A 7616-nucleotide genomic window follows, 5' to 3' on the forward strand; every position below is an offset into this window, starting at 1 on the left:
TTACTTGATTTAAAGCTCATTCTAAGCCATAAAGGGTGTGTTTTACTATCAAATTTAAACATGAAAATAACGGTTTTTAGACCGTTATCAAAACCGCATTTGACCCACGATGGAAGAGGAGGAAGCATAGAAGTGAGGTGGCTGCTCGATGTTGACGTGATTGGAACGGGAAGTGAAGGCAGAGTAGAAGGTGGAGGCAGAGGCGGAGGAGACGGAAGCGGAGGCGGAGGTGGAGTTCTGGGCTGAAGGAAGGGAGACGAAACATGACGTAGGAGAGAATGGGGAAGGTTCTTGGGTGGGGATCCATGGTGGCTTGCATTGTAAATCATAGGTTGAGGAGGTTGGGTGGAAGGTGGAAGAAAGGCGAAGGAGAGAGAGGGAGAAAAGGTGAGAAAAAAAAATGGTGTCAGTTTTCCGTTAGCCACGTGAGCTCATTTTTAACGATGTTAGTTTTGGAGGATTAAAATCAAAGTTTCCTTAAGAAGGAGGACTAAAATGTACCTTACTTTGAAAGAGAGTCTAAAACCAAAACCGCTTTGATAGTATAAAGACTAAAAACATATTTAACCCTAGTATAAAATAGCATATAGATTATTAAAGGGTTAAATATGTTTTTAGTCCCTATACTTTAGGGTGATTTTGGTTTTAGTCCCTCTTTCAAACTGTAGTACAATTTAGTCCTTCAACTTTAGAAAACTCTGGTTTTAGTCCTTTTTACCAATTTTTTTAACTTTATTTGTTGTTTCAAATACGTTTCTCAGTTAACATTGAAGCAAAAATGTGTCAAATAGTGTAAGCAATCCAAATGCTATAATTTAACGTGCTTGAAACAGCAAATAAAGTTTAAAAAATTTAGTAAAAAGGACTAAAACCATAGTTTTCTAAAGTTGAAGGACTAAATTGTACTATAGTTTGAAAGAGGGACTAAAACCAAAATCGCCCCAAAGTATAGGGACTAAAAACATATTTAACCCAATTAAACATATTTTTAGTGTTTTAAAATTTAATGAAAATTAAAATTAATTTCTTTTTTAAATTTATTTAATCTTATTTTAGAAATGCATTAATTTAGTTTTCAAATTCCAAAAATATTAAAAGTTTGCTGAATTTTCTAAGTGAGTTCCGCGGTTGGCTTTTAATATTTTGACACATCATTGTACTCACGTGTCAATTCTTATTTTATTCTGACACATCACGTATCCCGAAGCAGTACCTCTCTTCCACATGCAACATCGCCCACCTAGCCATTAAAGCTTTCAATTTCTTTTGATCAATTTAATTTATTCAAAAATTTATTTAAAATGACATGTTTATAATGACGTGGTCAATCTTCAATCATGTATGATGGAATGCGTTATACAATTCAGCAAAACGCACTACTATCTACGTATTTTTTAAATTAAAAATGTAATTGGACCAAATTATAAAAATAAAAAGAATTAATTTCAATTTTTACTAAAGTTAATAGATTAAAATTATGTATCTTCAAAATACATTTTAGATTACAAAATAAAAAATTTGGAATATGTAATTCAAATTATGAAAATGTATTCTAAATTAACAAGTTAGAATATGCATTCTCAATTTCGCAATCCAGGGAATGTATTTCTATCAGAATCTAAAAATGTAAAGCATGAGTAGTTTAACTTTTTCATTACCTCATAAAAGTATAGGAAGAAACAATGAGGTGCAAAAGCGTAATTACCGAATAAAACGAGGCCTAAATATTGTAACACTTATTATTAAAATAGTAATAATAATAATAATAATAATAATAATACTTATTTATTCATTTATTTATTATTATTATTATTTTTATTATTATTATTATTATTATTAAATTCGTGTGAAATATTAATAGTACATATTTTTTTACACACATTTATAATATTATTATATAATATAATTTTTATTTTAATTTATTTTCTCTTATTAGTAATAAATTGGATTATTAGTAATTAATTAGGGATCCATTTACATACTAATTTTTTAGTAGTGAAAGCTTTAGTAATTAATATTACCGACTACTTTAAATTCTAATTCAAAAATTAATAATAATCACTAGTGGAAAATGGTTTTAAGAAGTCGAACATTACATCTCGGTTTCCCAAATACTGAAATATATGCAAACACATTTCACTTAATTTTATTTCTTTATCAATGTTAGTACCACTTTTTAAATTTCCCTAATTACAATATTTTGATGAATAGAGTCTACTCCGAATTACTAGTTTATTATGTCTAGTCTCTCTAGCAATTAATCATGCATTACATAATTCGCACAGAAGCTTAAGGCAATTGGTCCTCCTATCCCTATGTCTAGATAATATTGCTACCATGAGAATTCCCTCATGTCTAGACCTAACTATACATGTCCATATAGATAGAATAAAAAATTATGCTATTGAATAATGTCTTAAACAAAGCATGCAAATATAATGGAGGAAAAACTCTAACAATTGATAAACGAAAGTATATGAATTAAAGTAAGAATTTTAATATATGAGAGTTTTAAATAGGATTACATCGTTTTCGCCAACAACCAAGGGGTTTAGTTCACCATAATCATGGTGAAACTAGATTAAAGAATGAAGAGTATGAAAAGATAACCCTAGAATTGATAAATTGGAGCTTCCGCATCCAAAATCTGCCTCCAAGGAGTGAAGAGAGTGTTTGTGCGTCCTTTCTGCCAAAAGATCCCCCTTCTGCATCCTGCAATTCTATTTATAACTCATTAAAATGAAGCAGAAACTAGCCTAGGTCCAATAGTACACTACCCGGTATTGGGTTCACCGCCCAGCGGTATGTTCGACACTTGACATCACCCCTTAGTGCTGCCGCCTAAGTGTTTGGCAGAGAATTCCCTGAAGGTTCCGTCGCCTGCAGTGGCTTCACCGCCCGGCGGTGAGGTTGATACTCGGATTCACCCCTCAGCCATGTCGCTTGAGCGTCTGGCAAAGAGTTCTTTGGGAAGTACACCGCTCAACGGTGGTTTCACCGCTCGACGGTGGCTGCGACTCTTCTTTTCTTCACTTTTCCTCCTTCTCTTAAGTTCAACTCTTATCTTCTTCAAATTCCTTCATTCAATCCTGTCAAATCATGGAAAAACCAAGCATAAAACCAAGAAAACCAACTTTGACTCTCTTATTCTCTCACTTAAGCAAATTACATGATTTCAAGCTAATTCTAAGTCATAAAGGGTGTTTTTAATGTCAAATCTAAGTATGAAAATAACGGTTTAATGTCAAATTGATTCTTAAATTCCATATGCTTTTCCATTAATTGTTAGAGTAATTCATTTGTTTATATGCTTGCTTTTGTTTAACTCATTCATTAGCATGATTTATGAATTGTATGAGTGCCCGGAGGTTCCTTACAATTCAGGTTCTTGTTGAATTAATCCTAAGGGTTATATTTCTCAAGGATGAGGGTATGAGTCTTGGTCGTCTTAATCTCTTGTTCTTCACATCTTATTACCACGAATGCTAGGAATTGTATGAACTAGTAATTTGGGACAGACTTATTCACCGAGGGATCGGGGTAGGTAATTTAGTGAGAGACATGACATTAATGCATAAAGAAGAATTCTTATATACATGAGAGTGAACTTGGTGAAATCTATCCCCAACAACATATCCATCTCATATAAATCAACCTTTGCTCATCTCTCTACTCATTTGCCACTGATCAATTTTATTTTATTATTTTTGCCCAAACCCAATGATCGTTTTTTATTTTTAAGTCCTAATTAATCTTGTTATGACACAACTGTTCAGCGCTGAGAGTCCTCTGGGATACAATACTTGGTCTTAACTCTTTATGTTACTTGTGTGACTCGGTACACTTGTCGATCTGTCCCTACAATTCCTCCCTAGGGTTAACTTCAGTATTAACCCCAAAATCTTCCAACTTCTCAATTAAGTGGCCATTCTGCATCTCCATCCTTATGAATCCTGCTTTAGTGCTTTTCTGAGTGGAGATGGACTTTTGCATAAATTGTTGAAAGGCATCATCCCTCTTAACCATTCTTAGAGAGAGTTGTTGTTGCCATTGTTGTTGTGGTAGTCTCTCAAATATTTCGGCAACTTGCCTAAATTGACTTTGGTCCATGCTTGAGTGAGGTTCCCTCAAGTGGTTGAGATTACCTTGGTAGAATTGAGTGCCCATATAGTTAAATTCTTGTCCGAATTGCATCCTACAAGCATTAGGCACAAAACCCTAGAAAACACTATTAGCATTAGAACAAAAACAAAAATAAAATAAAATAAATCAAGTCGAAGTTAATCAATAATCACACGAATAGAATAGTTAAACCACGAGTCCCCGACAACGGCGCCAAAAACTTGTTAAGACTCTAGCAAGTGTATTGAATCGCATCAAGTAATATAAATGGTAAGCCCAAGTATCGTCTTCCCTAGAGACTCATTGGCCTAGACAATCATGTGATTTGTTCATTATTTAAGACTTGAGAACGAAAATTAGGTTTAGAATGCAAAACAGAAAATAAACATGAATGCAAGTTGTGATCAATTGACCAAAGAATACACAAGTGAATGGTTGATAAAAATATGGAATGATATAGTTTTTGGGGTTTTCGACTTATCCTGTCCACTCTCATGTATTTACGAATTCGACTTCTTCAATAATGTCAATGCCACTTTCTAATTTACCCTAAATCCGATGTCTCGGTGAAGAGAGCCTACTCTTAATTACTAGTTTACAATGTCTTGTCTCCTTGGCAATTAATTATGCATTACATTTGCACAGAAGCTTAAAGGTAATCGGTCCTCCTTTCCCTATGTCTAGGTAATATTGCTCCCGAGAGAATTTCCCCAAGTCTAGATTTCCCCGTATGTGTCCCTATCGACAAAATCAATGATCATGCAATTGAATGAGTTAAACAAAGCATGAATAGAGTATAGAGGAAAAACCCTAACAATTAATGAAGTAAAGCATATATTATAAAGAATCAATTCAATACATGAGAGTTTCAAAGGATTACATCGTTTCCCCAACAATAGTGGAGGTTTAGTTCACCATAGACATGGTGAAACTAGATGAAAATAATGAAAAGAATGAAAGATAGAACCCTAGAAATTGTAGATTGGAGCTTTTGCATCCAAAATTCGCCTCTGAGGGGTTAAAAGAGTGTTTCTACGCCTCCTTCTGCCAAAAGATAGACCCTCTAGGTCAACAAAATCCTTAAATAGCTCATAAAAATAACAGGAAACTGGTCCAAGCCTATGCTGACAACGCTCAGCGCTATTTTTGCTGCTCAACGGTAGGTGCGACACTCAGAAATATCGCTCAACATTGACGCCCAGGTGTGTGACAGTGAACTCACTGAAGAGGTCGACGCTCAACAGTAAAAGTGCCGCTCAATGGTGGTTGTGGCACTTGTTTTTCCCCTCAGCTTTGGCGCTTTAGCGTTGTCCAGAGGATTCCTCATCAATCTTGGCGCTCAGCGGTACAATGGCACTGAGCCGTGGCTGAGGTTCTTCTTTTGTGCGCTTTTCCTACTTCTCCTGAGTCCAAGTCCTTGCTACTACAACTTCTTTCATCCAATTCATGTTAATTCCTGCCACAACAAGGAAAACCAAGCATAATACCAATAATAACACCTTCAACTCTCTTATTCTCTAACTTAAGGAAAAAACATGATTTCAAGCTAGTTTCTAAGTCATAAAGGGTGTGTTTAGTATCAAAATTAAGTATAAAAATAACGGTATTTCAACCGTTATCAACTTTATCTAGAACATTATTACAAACCTACCATCTGAGAGGGCCTCTTCTCATATACCATCCGCTGAAACCAATGCCTTGTTGAACAAGAAAAGGCTATAGAAAGATTGACTAAAGTTTCTTGGAATGTATTCCACAGATAGGTTCTTTGCGCATGAAGGATTAAATAAGGAAGAAAAGATAGTTGCTCATCTTCTGGCCCAGATAATTCTGCCTGGTAGAATAAAGAAAGATAGGATGACTGCTGAAGACATTTATTTATTTCACATAATCAAAAGCAGCATACCCACAAACTGACTACAAATTGTGAAAGAACACATGAAGAATGTTGCACTAAAAGATCATTGCTTCTGCCATATGCTACGTTTATAAGCAAGGTGTTGGTATTACAAGGAGTTTATGTCAGAAATGCACAAAAGTGGTTCTAGAATTCTTCAAATGTGTTCGACAGAAACTCAGTTGTGACTCTCGGGTTGGTAAAAACCATGAACGGATGGAGCTTCATGGGTGAAGAGAATTTTGTGTTAGGAAGCAGGTTGGCTTCGTTTTACACCAAGAGGGGGGGGGGTGAATTGGTGTTAGTTCAAAAACAAGATCTTTTCGCAATCTTGGTATGAAAATTTAAAGCTTTTGATCTTTCCTTGAAATGTAAGTAATGAAAATTTCAGTGTAGTGGAAAAAAGTAGTTGACTGCTAAACAGATAAATTCGACTGAAATAAAGAGTGCAGGGATAGAGAAAATCAACCACTGGTTTTTATACTGGTTCGGTCAACAATGCCTACATCCAGTGTCCTTCCAATCTTGGAAGCAAATGCACTATAATGGTTGCGGTTTTTGCAACAAGGAATTTATAGAAGCACCACGCAAAAATATAAATGTCCTCTTTAACCCAAAACCAAATATAGCTACACACACAAAACCAGAATTGAAGCAAGAATCCCTTCTTCTACAATCTGAAACCACGTTGAACAATCCTCAACGTGTAACCAACACTCTTCACAGGATGCCAAGCCTATCATAGCACGCTTCACAGGTTGCCAAGCCTATCACAGCAGACTTCACAGGTTGCCAAGCCTTCAGTCAAATACAACAGTCTTCAAAGGATGCCAAGCCTTCAAGATCAAACTAGAAGCACCTTCTTTGTGCAGATGTTGATCAATCAGTGTTCGCAAAAGACTCCTCAATCTGAATTTCTCTCAAGAAAGATCACCACCGTCTTCTTGGAGAATTCTTGGAGCTTTCTAAACTGAGAACTTTCTCTGGAATAGGACAATGAAAATGTTAGATCACAAAAGTCTCAGAACAAATCGTGTTCTGTTCTATTTATATTTTTCAGATGAAGGTTGAAAAACAGTTATTTTCATATGTCATTTTAGACCAAATTACACCCTTTACTACTTAGAATGAGCTTAGAATCAAGCAAAACTCAATAAATGAGTTTGTAGAGAGTCAAAAGCTGTTTTTAGCGAGATTATGCTTGTTTTGCATTGTTTTGTAGCTATTTTGAGAAAGTGAAGAATGGAGTTGAAGATACAGGTCGTAGACTCAAGAAAAGAGAAGAAAATTGAAGAATTGAAGATTCGACGCACCGCCCGCCGGTAAATTCCACCGCCGGGCGGTCCAGGGCGAGGAGTAGGCACCTGGCGTTGGCGTTGGGCGGATTTGCGATTTGAGGGAAACCGCCGGGCGGTAGACCCCTACCGCCGGGCGTAGTGCGATTTGTGGGTAACCGCCGGGCACCACACTTGTTCCGCCGGGCGGTTGTCTGCTGGGCTTGGGCCTGTTTTCTGTTGCGCTCCTCACCTATAAATAGCCCTATTGCGAGTTTAGATGCATTCTTTTGACAGAAGGGGGCGGCCAAACCTAATTTCAC

The sequence above is a fragment of the Vigna radiata genome, chromosome 8 (genome assembly GCF_000741045.1).
Source record: "Vigna radiata var. radiata cultivar VC1973A chromosome 8, Vradiata_ver6, whole genome shotgun sequence".
NCBI lineage: Eukaryota > Viridiplantae > Streptophyta > Magnoliopsida > Fabales > Fabaceae > Vigna > Vigna radiata.